This window comes from Parus major, chromosome 6 (genome assembly GCF_001522545.3).
Source record: "Parus major isolate Abel chromosome 6, Parus_major1.1, whole genome shotgun sequence".
Lineage (NCBI taxonomy): Eukaryota > Metazoa > Chordata > Aves > Passeriformes > Paridae > Parus > Parus major.
The window spans coordinates 11,103,558-11,122,547 of NC_031775.1; the positions used below are offsets into that span (position 1 = coordinate 11,103,558).

General features: G+C 39.8%; 1 protein-coding gene across 4 annotated transcripts in view; it reads left to right on the plus strand.

Moving 5' to 3' along the window:
* The window catches only part of NDST2 (N-deacetylase and N-sulfotransferase 2), a 106,756-nt gene that overhangs the window by 10,263 nt on the left and 77,503 nt on the right, over positions 1-18,990 (plus strand). Inside the window, exon 1 of one of the 4 annotated variants that reach the window (XM_015632878.3) lies at positions 6,038-6,127. The exons of the other annotated variants lie outside the window; for them this stretch is intronic. The gene's annotated coding sequence lies outside the window, so the exon portion shown is untranslated. Of the gene's footprint in view, positions 1-6,037; positions 6,128-18,990 lie in introns of those variants that run through there. 4 annotated transcript variants of the gene reach the window in all.

An 18,990-nucleotide genomic window follows, 5' to 3' on the forward strand; every position in this document is an offset into this window, starting at 1 on the left:
AGTTAGTTGTAGCAGAAAGGCTGAAGAAAATTTTCATCTGTTCTAAATAATATCCTCTTATTTGCAGAATGATACTCTTAGGAGGCAGATTGACTTATAGATACTTGAGTTGTTGAAATGCTGACTTAGAGGGGGAAAAAAGATTGGTTAGTTGGTATTATCTCTATGTCCCCACTGCTCCCCATCCAAAAAGATCCCCAGCCCATTGTTTTTGTATTATTTACACTGATGGAGATTTAAGGCATTGCTTAGTGCTTTGTCTTAAGTAGTGTCCTGTGTCCCGAGCACATGTTGGACATCACTTGTATTTCAGTAGCATTATAAAATATAGACAGAAGTAGACATTTAGACATGACTCTGTCATGTGAAACATATTTAATTTCTTCATCTGTAAAGTTTGCAGGTTTAAATCCGTAGCTTCTTCTGATCCCCATTGGAATGAAAGGGTAGTGTTTTTTCTTTTTTGCACTGCTAGTGATAGCAGTTTGTACTGATTCATTGGTATTGACCCCTCTGCTGCTTGTTAAAAGAAAGCTTTATTTGCAGAGGTATCACAGTGAGCTTAATTTGGCTTGCTGCATCTTTGTAGCTGTTTTAATCTTATATGAAATAGATTAAATCCAGAAGGAAATTGGGAACGAAAAGAAAAGAAAACTCCAAACCTAAACTAACTATTCACATGTAAATGTACCCATTAAAGCTATAGACTCTGTAGATTTAGATAGTATTATATTAATTTCTTGAAGTAGAACTTTCCCTTAAATCTTGGGAAAACATCTGCAAGGATGAAGGCATCTCTTATACATCTTTTGCTCCTGGTTCCAATTACAGGCAGCTGTCTGATTTATATTCAGTGAAAACTGCTAATTGTGCCCTTGTAAACTCTTTTAGTTTAGAGGAAAATGTATTTATTTGCATGAAAATGTTGGCACGTGAAATACTGAAAACCTTTCCTGCAGATAAAAAAATTTAGAATTCAAAAGAAATAAGCCTCTAATGGTCTCCTAAAAGCTGTTCATTCCCTAGCTGGTGGCTTTTACCTTGCCATGTGTCATTAACATTTACTGCTATTGCAAGTTCTTGGATAGCAGATTGAGGTGACTTTGTGTGCTGGTTTAGATGGCATTTGCCAAACAAATTGTTAGGAATTTTACAGTCATTTGCTCTTTGTCTCTTATGAAACACGAAACTCTAGTGATGCAAAGGGTTTTGCTTTTATTCTTTTTGTTTCTAAAGTAGTAGAGAGTTTCTGTTTTATGAAAAGTTTTTAAAACACTGGCAAATAAAAAAAATTAACTTCAAGTAGGTAAAAATTCCAGTCATTACCTCTGTGATGAATAATGCTGGTTTTTTTGAAGAGTTTTTATTAAAGTCTTATCTTTGATTAATTTTGTGGCGCACTTGAAAATAGGAAGCAATTGGATTAGTATCATTTTCCTTATTAGAGAAATACATTTGGATAAAATTGCATGCATGAAGTCCATCTCTCCTGTTTTGGGGTGGTATGTCTGCAGTGGGAAATGCCTGGTAATTCAGGGGCATGGTGTGTTCTTTACTCATGGCACATATACTGTGTCATCAGATCAGCTCTGTGTATTCTGTCTGTACTCATTCCTACCTTGAAATCACTTGTATTGATAATAACTCAGAGATATTTCAGCTGTGATTGTCAATTTAAACCAAGATGCTTTGGCTTTCCCAAGTGCTGGTCTCAGAACTTTTTGAGGTCTGGATGATTTTTGTGTGCTTTCCAATCATGTTTTTTTTAGCCTTTTTTATTCCAAGAAATCATTTTAATATGTTTTAGAAAATTTGTGTACAGTATTTTTTTTTATTGCTTTGTCCTCTGAATCTTTATTATTGAGTATCTGTCTTTATCTGATTGACTGAGCTTCCCTCAGGTTTAGGAGTGGGAATGGGAAAGAATTTGGTCTCCACCATTTTTTCATTTCAGGTGAGTCAGTCTAGGGCTGGAGCATCTCTCTGGTGTTTTAAAACACCTTTAAAGTTATCTTCTCTGGGAATTGTAAATTCTGGCACAGTCTTGGCTGTGTGGAGCAGTGGATGAATACTTAACAAAATGTGACACATTTGCTAGAATTTAATGCATCTATTTTCTTTTTTAATGTAGAATGGGCTTGTTCATTTCCCTGTTTTAATGTGGTACTTCAGGGAATAGCTGTAGAAAGCATTCTGCTGAAAGTCAAAGCACCTGGGAGCCTTGGGAGAAGAGCACTGCAAGCAGTGATCAGAGCAGGGAGGTGATCCTGCCCCTCTACTCAGTCCTAGTGAAGCCACATCTCGAGTGCTGTGCCCATTTCTGGGCTCCCCAGGACACGAGAGACAGGGAGCTTCTGGAGCAGGCCCACCAGAGGGTGACAAGGGAGGATAAGGGGGCTGGAACATCTGTTTTGTGAGGAAAGGCTGAGGGAGCTGGGTGTTGTTCAGCCTCAAGAGGAAATGAGAGGGGATCTCATCCATATCTGTAAATATCTGAGAGGAGGGTGTCGAAGGATGGATCCAGGCTCTTCTCAGTAATGCCAGGCAATAGATGTGAGAGGCAACAGGCACAGGATGTTCCGTGAGAAGATGCACAGGAAGTTCTGCCTGAACATGAGGAAAGAACTCCTTTATTGTGCAGGTTATCAAGCACTAGAATGGGTTGCTCACAGAGGCTGTGGAGTCTCCCTCAGTGGAGATGTTCCAGAACCATCTGGATGCAATCCTGTGCAGTGTGTTCTAGAATGACCCTGCCTGTGCAGGTAAGTGGGACCAGATGACCCGCTGTGGTTCCTTCCCAACCTTACCCATTCTGTGGTTCTGTGTTACAGTGAAGTCATGTCACATCTTAGTTTTCTTGGCAGGCGTGGCAAAGTTTTCAGAGCATCTTCTTGAAGAGGGTGAACTTAGCTGTGGGCTCCCAGCTGTGGCAGCAGCAGATCTATTTGTTACCTGGGCAGGAGCAGTTCAGGACACTATGATGTAGCACTGCCAGTGTTGTCTCAGTGAGGATCACCACTGGTTCATTCTCTGTACAATCGCTGTCAGTTGAGATGATAACTTTTGTAGTGCCAGAGTTATGTGGAGACCTCCAAACTTGATCAGAACTCCAGTCAGTTTCGTTCTCAGCCAGCCTGAAGCTATTGATGTATTTCAGCTTTTATTATTGCCTGGCAGGCACACATGGTGGGCAGTCCTTTGAATCTTGGCTGTACTGTACTGTTTATTCTTCTGTTATGGAAGCTGGATGAGGCCTTGATTCTGTGTGGGCATGCTTCACCCCTCACTTCAGTACCTCTCAGTAGGGTGCCTTTTGAGATACTAGTTTTAGCTAATTCATAGTAGATTTGCTTCCAAAATGTGTATCTTTGTGTATACTCTTGGTGAGATGCATCAGCATTTCCCTTCTGGTGGCTGAAAGGGAGCACACAGTGGGCACTGTGGTTGGTATGACTCTGTGCTCTTGGACTTGCTTTTGTCATATTTCTGAACATTGGTAACGTTGTCAGTGTCTTCTTTCTCGCCTAAAGCATGCTGCTAGAGTAGATTTGGGAAAGCATTTCTAAGGGTATGGTTTTTGAATCATAGAAAGACAAGTGGATAATGTTAATAGATGGCAACTCTTTGAAGTACATTAGAATCAACTTCAGAGAGAAAGAAAATCCCTTCCCTGAGCTCCAGATAAACAACAATGCTTTCGAACCTTCAAGAGGATCAAGGTGAAATGCAGTGAACAGCAAGTGCAGGGAAGATGAGTCTGCTTTTATGGCGATTGGCAAAAATACATTCTTTCCTTTTTGTTCTCCTGTAACAAAGCAAAATAACAAAGTACTCTGGGATTGTTCTATGAAAAGAACACAAAAAGCTTTCTATGTTAAATATACTCATCTTAATAGATGGGGGTAGAATATATTTTAAATGGACTGGAAAAATCTCCTTGGAATTCTGAAATACCTTCAAAACTAGCTGAAAAGAACTGAATTCATCTGTTCATGCATTTAAGAGCATTTATTTGCTTAGGCAGAGTTGTGGGATACTGACATCTTCCAGCTGAGGTGTGTGTCACTCCCACTTTAGTTGGCTGGGAAAGAGTGAATGGAGCAGTCTCATTTCTCATTTTCTTGTTCAAGTCTTTGGGGGGAAAAAAGGGAAAATCATTCTAAGCCATGGACCTGAAGTACATTTCAGAAGGTAAATATGCCCTCCTTTGCTAAGGAAAAGACTGTCTCAGGAAGTTAAGTTGGAGAACAAGCAGCAAGTGACTGTAGTATTGTTCCTGCTGAGGTTCTGTTTTGGTTTTTCCAAGAGTTAGTCTTGGAAGAGAAAAGAAAACAATTTTTTTCCGGAGGAGGAAAGTGATTTTCACAAGCAAGAATGTCTTCATGTCACTTTGAAATGATTGGTGTGAATAAAGGCTGAAATTCAGTGGGCAGGGTTGTGCATTAACATGCCTTATGGGTTGCAGTGTCATGAATGGTAAAGACCTACGTGAGAAACTGAAAGCTGCCTATCCAAAATTCAAATGAGTACAATGAAGAAAAATTAATAGTTTTTAAAAAACTATGATCTTCAATATATTTGTTTATAGATAAGGACTACTGGAAGAACTCAAAACAACTCTGCAGGCCACCTTGAACAAAAAGCTCTTTGTATAGATAATAAGTTATAAAAAAAGTATCACACCAACAACATGTCCCATATGCAATACAAAACTGAGAACAAACTCCAAATTGAGAGGTGGTGGCTTTGGATGGGGGAGGGAGATGGAAATGTGTTCTTCAGAAAAGAATCAGTGTAAAGAACTGAGAAAAAATAAGATGGCAGCAGCCAGGACTTGCAGAGCTTTTCAGTCCTTTGTTGGGTTATCTTGCATAAGTGCTTTAGCCAGAGACTCTTTTCAGTAGCTGCATGGGGCCAGCTTGGAACACAAACGTGCATGAATCCAAATGTAATTTCCCTGTTGTGCACATTCTGGCTGTGACAGCTGAAGTTATGAATGTAAAATAGCAGGAAAAAAGTTCAGAAGATGGCCAGGCCTGAAATGTTAATAAGAACTGACTTACCATGAGATCCCTTGAGGCTGGCAGAGGTGCTGCCCGAATTTTAAGTTTGTCTGCTTCCATGCTTCGTTTTGGTGTGTCTTGGAAAGGAGTAAGTAAATGCCTTGTTTTTATCTGTGCGTCTAAGTGGTTCAGCATAACAGAAGTAATGAACATTTTCTTCTATGTAAGATGCAAAGCAAGCAAAGAGGGTGATGTTAATCCTCCACTCTGGTTTGTGGTCAGCGCTGGCACACAGACGGAATCGGCATCAGTGGCTTTGATCTGTAGACAAGAAGTCCTGTACAGGCAATGACGGTATATTTTCTCTTTCAGACGGTTCTTTTTTCTGAAGGGCAATAATCTGCAGTTCTCCCAAATTTCTAGTGTTCAGAAGGCATTTGCCTTTCCTCTGGGTAGGATTGGTGCAGGATAAGGGATTTCCTCCCCCCAAATCAATACACTGCTCACAGAACGGAACACCTCATCGTGGCCGCGGGACAGCTTGTCTCAGACTGTGCAGGCAAGGAAAGGGCTTTTCTCTCTTCTGCATGCAACTTGCACAGCAAAGAGAAATTGCAAAGTTTGCAAGTTTCCCTGCGTCTTCAACATTGGATTTTCCTGGTCTGTACTCTCTCGCTCTTTTTTTCCCCCCAACCTTCTTCCATCTCTTGTTACCATGGAGAATGAAATGCCTGTTCCATTCAAGTTGTCGGCTGAATAGGTTTTGAGGTTGATGGATGGTGAGAATCTCTTATCCCTCCTTCTCCAAACACCGCCCCTGCCTGGTTCTTGACATTTCACTTGCCAGAGACTGGCAATCAGTGAGTGGGAGCTGAAAAGGAGGCTGGCAGTGTCCTGCTGAGATGCTCTTTCAGTTTGTGGATGAAATCAGCAGCCGTGAGAAGGTCTTAAGGGCTTCAGTGCAGAGCCTTGTCCTCAAGCTGACTGAGGCATGAATGCTCACTTGAGTGCATGTTCTTGCTTCCCCAGAGCACCCAGGGAAAAAAGAATTCATATGTGAAACCTGTTGCTGCTTATGACTGTGTTTCAAGGGGTGAGGTAACCTCTGCAATGTAAAGGGAAAGGTAAGGAATGAACAAATTCCATAAATGCTCTGGCATAATCTGTTCCTCTCATATATACTTCTTTATCCGAGTCCATGTCACACCAGACGTGGAATTTCTTTGCTGCAGTCTGACTTGGGTGGTTTCCTGGCCGTGATGCTGAAGTTAGCAGGAGACTCTGTGTTTAGTGGGATTCCAGCAGTCCCTGTATGTACTGACTGTATACGCATGGCATCAGTAACACAGTGTCAAAATAGATTTCTGAATAAGGTGCCTTCTAATAACAAATACATAGAATTGTGGATATCGACAGGCCTGGGGTTGAAGTATGAGTTTGGGGATACTGTTGATGTGCAAGAAGGAGAGCTGCAAAGCAGAAAAATTAAAATTATATCTCTGTAAAATTATACACAAAATATTTTTTTTGCTGTTATTTATTACTTTTCATACAAAGCAACTATAGTTTTAGAGAGTATCAGAAAAATTTTTAGCCTATGCTTAAAGGCCTGTCCTTTTTAAGGAGGGGTTGTTTTGACTGATGACCACTTAGTAGTGATGGTTTGGGAGAAGTGAATACTTGGCATTGTTTAATGTGTAGATTTTACGTCTGGAAGTAAAAGTAAGTGTTATGACTTTAAATTCTGACATTGTTTCCTAGTAGAAGCATTCCACAAACATGTCATTGTTGAGAGAAGATATTTGTGTGAGTTTTCTGCTAAAACCTGCTGTTGTCAGGACTGTTAGTGGGTGGCATTTCAATGTTTTTGAGATCATATGTGAAAATTTGTCCTGGGTGATTTTGAGCAGCTGTGTTTGGTAGGTGACTGTGAACTTTCTTTCAATACATCTTTTCAGCACCTTGCACTGCTAAATATTTCCATGCCTTCTATGTATTCCTAAAGTTGCTAACCAATACATCTCTCCACACTACCACCAACAGCTTTTGCATCTGTCTTAGCTCCTCAAGAGTTCATTTTCCATTTGATCCTTTATGTCCTGTTTGTTGTTGGATTGTTGTCTCCCTGCTGGAGTTTTCCTACTGTGCAATTGCTTTTCCTGTTGTGCAAGCTGCTTCCGAAATGCTGGAGTGTTAGCTGTTTGGCCACCGGTGTGTTAGAAGGGAATTTTTAATTCCTGCATCAGAAAGGCCTATATGTACATCAGTACATACAAAATAAATATATGTGTATGAAATACATAGGAATATACCATCCAGTTCTTTAAGTAGTTTATTGTAGAGACTGTAGTAGTATTTTTGTTCTCAGAGCTCGGGATTTCCTAGAGGGATGTACACACAGAGGATTTGACTGCCTGTGACCTTCAGTCATACAAGATAATATATGATCATATGCAGGGCTTTGATTTCCTGTTTGGCTGGGCTACTGTAGGAAAAAATAGATTTTCAAAAATACTCCACTGAAGCAGCTTTTTTCTACCATAAATACGTTCCACTTGTCTGGTGGAGTTGAGATAAAGTGTTACAGAGAGGAAAAAAAGGGGAAGTCCATTGGGACAGAGAATGTAGTTTGGGATTAGCTTCCTGATAGGAATTCAGCTTCAAGTTACCATTTGTAAGGGATGGGGAAAGAGTGAGCATCTGTTTTAACATGGTGATTTTGAGTGAGCAGCAACAGCATCAGCATCAAAGCTTACATGTGTATTTCCATTTATTCTGTTAACCTGATGGAGTTTTTTGATCCAGTATTATCTTCTTTATGAAAGAAATATACTCCTAGCAGCTTATGGGTTTGCATGAGATAAAATCCCAAATCTTTCTCTCACACTCTGTGAGGATTGTTATGCTAATAATTTTAGAGATTGTCAAAATTTTTTCTGAGTATTACTGACAGGATTCAATCTCTGAAAAAAGATCTTCCCGTTTTCAACATGGATGTATTTAAATTCACTTTGCCTTCTGAGATGCCTCCTCTTCCCATTACCAAGATCAACCTTTACTTGATTGGGGTATTTTGATTTTATGTTTTCTCTGAGGAGAATTTGACTGGCTTAATAAACCTGTAATTAGGACATATCACTGCTTCCTTCCATCTGGTCTTTGGTTAAATTATTCTTGGAAAAATTCTCATGTCCCACTCATTTTAGATTCAGAGTTGTTTGATTCCTTTTTCCTCCTTTATCTGAATGGTAGCCAGAGCTTGTGATATTTTTATCTTGTCCTTGCTATTTGGATGTGGGCAGCCGAAGAACAATCCATCTCTAAACCTCTTTCTGCTTGCTAGATGTTTTATTTCACCTTTTCTTTAGTGATCAGTGCCTGGGTTTCTCTCCAGAGCTTTCCCAGGCAGTGCAGCATGGAATTGGCCTCCTTTGCTTCAGCTCCACTCCTGTCCCTGCTGCCTGGTGCCCCAGGCAGTGAGGATGGGCAAAGCTTTGCTCAGGGCAGCAGGGGAAAAAAGCCTGATTGAGTAGCAGGCTGAAGCTGTCTGTCCATGGGTTTACAAAGACAGGTCTTTGCTGATTGGTACTTTGCAAGTTACCTTTATAACCTTAAAATCTGGAAAATTAATTTTAGTTCAGCTTTTGCCAAGGTTTCCTGCCTGTTCTGTTTGAGTGAATTTTTAAGCCCTTTATAATAGGCCAGTACAGATGCAAAGAATGAGCATTGTGCTCTCCAGTAACTCATTCTCTTATCTCAAGTGTTATTTACTGGAATCTCCTTACCTTTTGCCTCCTGTAAAATGTAAACTAAATTACAGGCATATAATTAAATCAGCTTATTAAGTGTGTGAGGAATGAGAGGCAGTGGGAATTCTGATGGCTATATCCACAGTAAAAACATTAAAATCTAAATCATCAGGTATCTAAACTATTTTCTAGTGTACTGAGAGCACTTGTTGTAAAAGAACAATTTCCAAGTGGATGAAATGTGTTTCTGTGCTAGGTCAGCACGACAGGCCATCATTTCTCCTCACCTGGCAGAGCGGCTGCTTTATAAACCACGTGGCTGCTAGCTAAAAGACTCAGATGTGCAGTTATTAGTGCTCATCAAGGAAGGGGACATTTGAATAATTGCTAATTAGTTGTGAGGTTTTGACTGGGGCAAAAAGTGAGTTTCAGGTACTGATGTATTTGCTTTTGCCTGTAATCCATGTTCGTCATCAGTGTCTGAGACTGATTTTCTGCCTCATTTTTTTTGTCCCTAAGCATCAGGCACATAATGTCGGTGCTGGCATTATCTAAAGATTATTTAAGAGCCTTTGCTTCTCAGAAATGAGGCTTTTTTATTTATTTTATTTACTTTATATTATGTACAGCAATTCAAGTTCCTGTTATCTTGCCATAACCCAAATTTGGAACACAAAATTAAAATGAAAAACTACAAAACAAAATAAAGTACAAGAAGTGTGATTGATCTTTTTAATGTAAATACTATTTTCTCTAACCTTGGATTTCTGAATAAGTGTTGATGTCAGTTTACTGTGAAGACTAGGAATAGCAAACTGTTTTGTGAGATGGAGTCAAATTTGGGTGCAACATGAGAGATGCTCCTTGTATTTGAGTGGATTTGTGTAGAGTGTGCCTCACAGCCAGCTGCTGGCTCTTTCAGATTTGTCCCTGTGAAATCCTCTCCTTTAGTCTTGTTCCAGAGCTGTAGCACTTGACTCCAGTACATCCCTTTCCAGCCAGTGTGCTTATCTTCTGTTGGCTCTGCAGTGCTCTTCCCTGGCTGTGATACTGGATTGTTATACTATAAGGAGAGCAGAAGGATAGGAAAGAAGCAGGGGAAGGGATATCTGAAACTAGTATTGGCTGCTGTTTTAAAGGAAAATTAACATTTTTCATAGCAGAGAGATACTGTAGGAGAAACAGGAGAGCATGCTAGGGAGAGCTCTTGAAAATGCTGTTTGTGTTTCAGTCTTGTTCATGGTTTTGACTCCTAAGACACATTCAAAATTTGTTGCCAGTTTAGAGTTCAGAAGTCTATATGGAAATAACCAGTGTTTCAATTCCATAGTGATTCTTGAGATACAGAACAAGACACACACATGAAAAATTATTGTCTAATTGACTAGGACATTCATTAGCCAGCCTTTTTAACTCCTGCCTTCTCCTTTAGTCTGTATAATAAACATACTGGTTTATGAAAGGTGATCTCAGACTGTGCTTCTCCCAGAAAGCTCAGTGTTGCTCTCATCTGCTGCAGTGACAGCATTCCTGTCCTCAGCACCTGCAATCAGGGAGCTGTAGAGTGCATTTGATAAGCTCGTAAGTCTGACTGATTGATAATAAATTTTTGGTGGATTAGTTATTTGGATCAGCATGCTATAAATAGCTGGGGATATGGGTCCACCTCTTTTGCTGGCAGCCACTAACATTGCTTTATGCTCCTTGCAGAGCTGTTCCCTGAAGCTCTTAACCCTCCACTTTTGGATAACCGAGTACAGCCTAACCCTAACCCAGTATTATGTTGCAGATGAGTACAGACAAGCTGCAGCATATAAGCAGTATCTTGATGTAGTACAATAACTGTGTGTATTGAGTTGTGATGTGAGGAGTTTTCAGACTCAGCTGGGCTAAGTATCATCTGCAGGAGATGATCAGATCAACCCTGGGCCAAACTGGCAAAACCATAGGTGGAAGCGCACTTTTGTTCCATCCTCTTCTGTCTTCTCTCATTATTTGCTATCTCTTAGGCTTTGCCCCCTAGGACTGACTACCTCTTCCTATTTTGTGGATTCTCAAACTTGAGTTTCCATCTGTGTTTTGCAACCCCACAAATCAGGCATTGCTTGAGGTTAATCACAAACACTAAACCTGTGCTCCCCTGTGACATTCTGCACTGCCTCTGTTCCTGTGCAGCACTGAGCAGCAGAAGCTGCCTGTACACAGACCAGATGTTAGTGACCTCAGCCAGAAAACATTAACTGCTTTGGCTAGGGTGCTGGCCCCATGTTCAGATGAGAACCACAACAAGATGTCATCAGGAGTTGCTCTTGTGCCCTAACTTGGAAATTGTTGTTGAGACACTCTGCTTTAGCAGTTGATCTTCCATTACCTTCACCTGAATGTGTTTTTTCTTGATTTATGGTGAATAAGTGGATTTATACAGTAAAGGAAGTTGTTTCTAGTCCCATCTTCCATATTTCCATGTTTTATCCAATAGTTGCTTCAGTTGTTTAAAGTACATGAGTTTGTTACTCTGGATCATGGATATAAATAAATGCCAGAAGCATGAGGCCTTATCAGCTGTGAGCAGCTGTACTTGCCTTTTCATTTTAAATCTAGACACCTGAAGTGCAGATAAACAACAAAACTCGTTTTTCTGCAAGGTAAAACTTTAAAATTTGTTGGAGCTTGTGGAAGGCTGTTGCATCTCTACTTAAAGTAAACTAGCATTAGCATTTTTGGGGAAGGCTCTGACCTCCTTGTTAGAGCTCAGAGTTACAGTTCAGAGTAGTGAGTATTAATGTTTGTAGTGGTGTGGTTTTGAAATGCTGTCTATGTATGGACATATGTCATGCTTAACCTAGTATATTGCTTGCATATATTGGACAGCCTAGAGAATCAAGTCTGATTTCCTTGAGGCTATCATCTTTATGTACTCTTCACAGAAATGGCTCTTAGGAAATGCCTGAGGATGCTGGCAAGTGAAGAGGAATAAACTCAGGCAAAGCTTTAGAGGACAGGATTTTAAACACCATATGGGAAATGCTGCAAATAACCTTTGTTAGCTTGATAGGTTAATTTTTGACCTCAGAATTACTTTGTAGACCCAGAAATATGCTTTTCTTCTATTTAATTTTTGCAGCTAATGTTGTATTTTCAATGGATACATTATTCAAGTAACAGGTTATCCATACTGAAATCCTGGGCTCAGACCTGGAAGCAGTACGTAGGTTTATGTGTGGCTCAGACCCTGTGCTAGTTCACCCGCTGAGCCCTTGCCAACTTTGCTCAGAGCTACTGCTGCTGTCTCTGTTTTGTGCTTCTGAAACATGGGATGCTGGGAATCTGGCTTTGAAGGAGGTGGAGGAGCATTCAGGAGCTAGCTAGGCTCCACAAGTCACAGATTTAGACTAAAGCTCTGGCTCTGCAAGACTTAGAGCCATGGAGCTGATGATAGCAGCAGGAGGGGTAACTGGTGGAAGAGTACCATGTATGTCCTGTGACCCCTTCTGCTTGGAGACATTTGTCAGATGGGGTTTCTTATGGGGCTGCCTTTCTACCTCAGCTGAATTGTCCCAGAACCTGGGGTGATGCAAAACACAGTGCAAGGGCACAGGGCTTTGGCCTCTGTGCAGCAGGGTTTGTGTGTTCGGCTTTTCCAGTTGGCTATTCCCATCCATCACTATTCTTGGAAAGTGGAGAGCCAAGTTAGTGTGCTAGTGCTGGATTGAAGGCTCTATCAAGTGCTGTCTGACCAAGGTTAGAATAAAGTGTTTAGTTATAATTTAATCTTTACACTTTCTTTATTGTGTTACTTTTGAAATGTCATAAAGTACAAGTAGTTCAAGCTGAATAATGACTCTTTAGGTATTCAGGGCTGTATACTCTTAGAAATTACTTTTTTCCCCATTGGTATTGGCACTGAGTTATAAAAGTGTTAGAATTTGTGCTGGGTATCTAGCCTATGTACTGTATAATAGTACAATAGTGAAGTACATCATCATATACATACATATATATTTTCAGATGAAAATACTGAGACCCAGATTGCAATTAAGAGTTTACTTGTCTGGCTCTTGGGCAGAATCCTGAGTAGGAAAGGATATAATGTCCTCATGTATGCTGTAGATATTAGTATATTAGGTCTAAGGGTTTTTCTTTTTAGCTTTTCTGTTTTGTCCAGTATGCTCTTCAAAGATCAAAATTTTGTAGTACAATTACTCAAGGAGTACCTGAGTATGATGATATTCAGGGGATACAAAGATGAAGCAGTAACCTTCTCCAGAGTTCACCTGTAGTTATTTTTGGCACTAGCTTGCTGTACTTTCAAAAGCAGAAACGTTCATTTTGCTTCAAGTGATTTTATCCCCTGGAGCTCAGTGGGAGGATTCTGCACAAGATAGGGAGCTGTCACAAGTTCCATGCTGTGGGTTGCTTTGATGTTGGGAGCTGGTTTCAGAACAATATTTTTCTCGTCATCATCATCACCTTCTGGGAACGGTGGTAATAAGAGCTTATGACTTCTTGTCTCCCAAGTATTCCCTCAAACAACACGTATCCCTGCTAACTCTTTCTCAGCTACTCTGCAGGGCTCTCTCTGGCTCCAGAAAGCACACATCTTCCAACCCTTTGGCAAGTGCTCATTTCATGTTTTGGTGTGTCTCTCTGGTTAATAAAGTCGTTTTGGAAGGGGGAATTTTGAAAGGAGGAGTGGTCACATTTTCTGGGTTTGATTTCTTTGTTTAATGTGACTACCTGTTTCTGGGCTGGGGCTGGCCACTGAAATGTGCTCCTTGTAACAGAGGAGTGTTGCATCACCGGACAGTGCAGTGCTCACTGCAATTCAGCTGTTACAGTTCTACACAAGATGAGGGTATCTATGTTAAAATGCAAAGTTTTCTGTTAAACCTGATGTTACATTTCAGCAGAGGAAGACTCTAATCTTGTTACCATGCCCAGGGGAGTTGCAGGGACAGTAACATCTGTGCTTGCTGTGTAAGGCTGACAGCTGTTTCAGGAGTCAGTTGGTTCTTCTGTCCAGTGTCTCTGAATAGCAGAGGGAATGTGGGCCCTGCACCTTCCTGCAGGAGGCTTTACAGGATGGCAGCAAGTACTGGCATTGCTATGTGCTGAACCATGGTGCTCCATCACTTGACTTTGACTTTTAAATACTTCTGAGATTCAGAGCACTCCAGAAAAATTATGAGGCCTGTTGGTTGCAAGTGAGGGAAAATCGACATTCAAACAAACCCTGATCTTGGTAGGTGGCCAGAGATGACTGAAGAGATTGAATCAGGGTTTTAGTGACTGAACATGGAATGGATAATCTGCTTCAGAGAGTATCTTGGAGATCCCCCAGCCTCAACCTTTCTATGGAATTACCATGTTGAGAGTAAGGGAGTATGATTTCCCCTGTCTCTCTCTCTTTGTTTCTGTACTACTTCCTTTTTGCTTATAATTATTCTTTAAAGAAATAACATAAAAACCCCGTACAATCTCCATAATTAAGAAACTCCCCCAACAACAACCAAAAAAAAACCCAAAAAACATAAAAGAGAGGTGTATAAGAGCCCTCATTCATCACCTTTTGTCACCAGACTTGATTTGACATCTGAGACTACAGAGAAACTTTGGCAAGTACAATGATTTCCCGTGTGGGGGTAATAAGAGAGAAAAAACCTGTCAGTTGAAAACAGCAGGAGCTGCATTAGCAAATATAAATTAAACAGATGGCTAAGATACTGCAGCTGTCACATAGAAGCTCCAGGAAGATTTTTAGCTTAGAGCTGCAGGAGGCTATTTTAAAAGGAAAGATGAAAACAACAACAAAGCAAACTTTAGCATGATGAAAGAGACAGTAGAACCATTCAGATTATTATATTAAATTTATCCAGGATTGTGGTGGTGTTGGGGTTTTTTTGTATTATTATTTTTTTATTTACATTTTCAAATCTTAGGGTTCTGAAATTAAGTTAGGATCAGCTGTTGTTAGATCATGTTCAGATTTTGGTATCATGGGTTTGCTTGTTTAGAAATACTCTTCTGTAGGAGACACTGGCTCTAATGTGCTCTGGGAAGTAGGGAGACATGGAACACAAATCATGGCATTTTAATCTTCAACTGTTTGTTATACAGCTATTTCAAGAAAAACTTCTTATGAAAGAATTTTTAAATAAAATGTTTTGGAAAAGCAGTATGGAAAGTGTTAACATTTTGGTGGAGGAAGCACCTGCATTTTAATATCTTGCATGTTCAGTCTTAAGGTAACTTTTTTCTGACGAATTTTCAGCTGAGAAGCAACTATTCCTTTGTGAAAGAAGTGCTAGAACAGCACCCAAGTTTATGTTAAAGTACAGACATACGCTAAAATGAGGACAAGTTGGAAATTCTATGCTGTTTCTCAGACACCAAAAGGCAATTAATTTTCTAAATGTTGTGTCTTAAAGTATTTTTGTCAATTGGGACTGATGGTTTGTTGTAGATTATTTGTGTATAAGCAGAGATTGTTATGCTGCCTTTATAGTTAAAGGGTGATGTGAGTTATGAAGTAAGTTCACCTGCATTTGAAACCCGTGTTTTACATTCAAAGAAACAGAGTGCACAAATGGATTCCTAGGCAGACTGAGTGACTACCCAGAGTTCTGCTCTTTGTTTGCTTTCTTTACTGCAAATCTCATGTATTTGTGGCTGACTTTTAAAATCATACTTACTATGCAAGAACTTCTGGATTTTGATTGTACTTCAGCCCTTTGTGCAAAAATGATGTCTTCAGTTCTGCCTGTTGTTCTCCAACTTGTATATTTCTTTACAATAAATATCTTTATGTACCATTGTATCTAATTCTAAACTTCTTCTGTATGGATTATTCGAGAGCTACAAAATCTACATATCAAAAAATTAAATCTTTTTTTCCCTCTGTAGTTATCCTTCCTACCATCATCCCCATAAAGGTTTGAGTACAGAAGCCCCAGCATGCTCTGAAATCTGGTGAACTTCCATTCTATTAGAAAAGTGAAGTTCATCACTGAGATATGCCTGCTCTTTAATGGCTGAATCTTTAACCGATCCTAGACTTTTTCCCATTCTTAGTGGTTCAGGACACAAATCATGACAGACATTAAAGTTCAAAAGCAGCAGCTTGGGCTTGTTTATGTGAGCTGGATGAAAGTGTATACCTTCAGCCTTCCCATACTGTTCAGGGTGCTTTGGCTGTCTCAGTAGAAGTGATCTCCTCATCATTTAACTGCATTTCTTTTGTGGTTGTGGCTTCATGCGTAAGTGTAGGAAAGAACAGCTGGTCATGCTAACTGTTGTTTCCACCCTTCGGATTGCATTTCTACCCCTACAGAAACTTTGCAGCACTTAAAAAGTCCAGAAAACTAGGAAGGGAAAAGCCTCAGCTGGAGTGTATTTATTTTCTTCCATTTTTGCATAAGAGAAATGAAGCTGACCTTGAATTGAGAGAAATGAATCTGACCTGAGAATTATAAGTGTGGAGTATCTTTGTCAGGGACAGAGGGATGTTTCAGAGTAGGTGAGCTTTCAGTGGGAAGCCTGGCCTCAGCCTCTACATAGTTGCTCCTAGGCTTTAGCTCCCAATGCTTTAGCTAAACTTTGCTGTCAGGATATACACAGCAAGGGAGCAGCTGTCTAGGCAGGACCCAAGGCATTCAGGAAGATTCTACACTGAAACCTGCAAATTCCCCCTGAGTTCTCCTCCTGGGAAGAAACACAGGGATCAGTCAGTGTGATCAGAGGCTCAAGAGAGTTGACAATTAAGAATGAATGGGAAAGAGCTAAAACAGAGAAGTGAGTTGGATGGGAAGAAACAGAGGGGCAAGATAGCCTTGTCCTGAAAGATGGTTAACCTTAAATTTTCCTGCTGAATATCCCAAAGGCAAGAATTAACTTTTCCAGCTGGAAGTGTAATTACTGTCTAATGGTTATCTATATTCTCTTCATCTTCATGCAAGCCTTCTAAAGCATGTAGGGCTGCATAGTTATTTTGCTGTAGGTACAGCAAATCGAGTGCTGTCTGACCTATGGCACAGAGCTGATGAAAATGTCTTTTTAGTTTTTGAAACAAGTCTGTGACAAAAAATTTTTGTCATATGAGATGTTAATATTAAACTCTCACTGATTAGGATCAGCTACTTACATGCAAAATGTATGATAGTGGAAAAAAAAAATGTCATTCAGCTTTTTTTTAATGCTCTCATGACAAGAAAGTGTATCTTAACTTGCAAGCAAGTTGAGCCCAGCCTTTTGGTGCTCTAGCTTTGGTGTACAACTTAGCCAATCTGCAAAAAGATTGAACTTTGATCTTTTTAACCCTAGTCCAGAACTGCCAAGCCTGTTTTTTTAGGTCAGTTTTGTTCTTATGCTATATAGGCAGCTGCATCAGTGACTGAAAGAATATGTAGCAATTATAAATTGCTGCTTATTATCATGCTTACCATTTCAGACGTCACATAAATGAATCCTGGGTGGAATAAAACAGCACATCATGTAGTCCTGCTACCTGAGCTGCGTATTCTACAGTGCTATGTCAGTAAATAATGGGTTACTCATTAATTTACAGTAGTTAGTCTTTTCTAATTTGTCTCAATAGCAGAAGATTGTTAGTTTTGCTTTAAAGTAGTTTTAGCTTTACTTTTCAATGGAAAGCAGCTGAATAGAACTGCTTAAATTTTGGTACTGAAACCATCTTTCATACGCAAAATAAATATTGTCAAATATGGCAGTTTCTGTCTTTGGATTTTGATCTCCTTTCCAGATTCGAACATGTCTTATCCAGATTAGTTTGTGGAATAATGTTTAGCCAGTTTGTAACCCAGTTTTGAAATACGACTGCCAAAGTCTTACACTTTAGTGCATTGTTTTGGTCTGTTGGATGTTGGAAGATTGTATGCTACTGCAGATGGATACGGAGTGACACCTTTCTAAAATAAATACAGGTATCTACCAGAGAAGAGCCTTCCAGAAATGTGGAACAGATGAGTTTCCTTTCCCTGTGTAAGCAAGCCCTTAGGTGATAAGATCTGCTTTGGGCTTCTGGCAAGAAGAGGAAATGTTGAAAGGCAAAATGCAGAAACACTACTGCTGTTAGCTATAGGTTGCCATCCTAAACAGCTCAGAATAAGGCCAAGCATGTCTAGAAAAATGACAAGTAGTCATTTGGGAACCTGCCTCTCCACCTTCGTTAGGAGAAAAATAACAGTTTGATATTTGGTGTTGTTTTCAACTTGAGTGAGAAAACTGGGGGTTTGAATGGACAATAATAATAACAGCACAGTTCAAAAGGACCATCGCATGAATTAATTTCTTGTACTGCAGTCTTTCTTCTTTGCAGTTGTATAAGTAGTTTCTAGGCATTCATTCTACTGCTGTTAATACTCTCTTCTGTTTGGCAGAATATATCTCACCAAAGCTTTGTCTTTATTCCTTCAATTATTTTGTATAAAAGAGTAAAGTCATATACATTTGCTGCTAATGGGATCTGTTTACAGAGGACTTTGCTTCTAGCTTGTTCACATGAATAAATGAACACAGATGCTTGGTAGTGTGAAAGTAATAAATACACACCCTTCATTTGCACTCTCTGAAATATGTCGGTCAGAACTACCCCTCAGGATTTTTCAGCATAACTGTTTTTACTGTTTTTTAAGATTGTGCAGAAATCACCCTTAGTTGACATACAGAATTCTAATTCAGTTAGATACCACCAGAAGTGTGTATCTGCCAGTTTAGCATGCTTTTTTCAGGCAACTGGTATTAGCTGTTCCATCAAAATAACTTTTTTGCCTGTGCAAACCACATCTTGACTAGGCAGATTTGCTAGTATAGCTATTCTAGCAAAGCCCTTCTACTGTAGGAAAGACCTTATTGATAATACTGTGAGGTTCCCACAGTAGATGAAAGGCACAATACAAAGGGCTTTACAAACATGAATTAAGCCTCACAACACCCTTGTGAAATAAATCATTATTCTAGCTTGCCAGTGGTCTAGTTTCTTTTAATATGAGGTATTTTGCAGGGATGAGAAGGGAAGGTAGAGGGTGAAGTTGAGGAGATTAATGTCTGGTAGCATTACAGTGTTTATAAACAAATTTCTAACCTGTTCCAGTCCCCTGTTTTCTTTGTCTGGTGTTTAAAATGTCCTTGCAAAATCAGTGGTTGAGACTATCAAATTGCTTCTGATTGCTGGTTTCACTGATCTTTGGTAATACCAGGAGTTTGGTTACTGACACGTGACA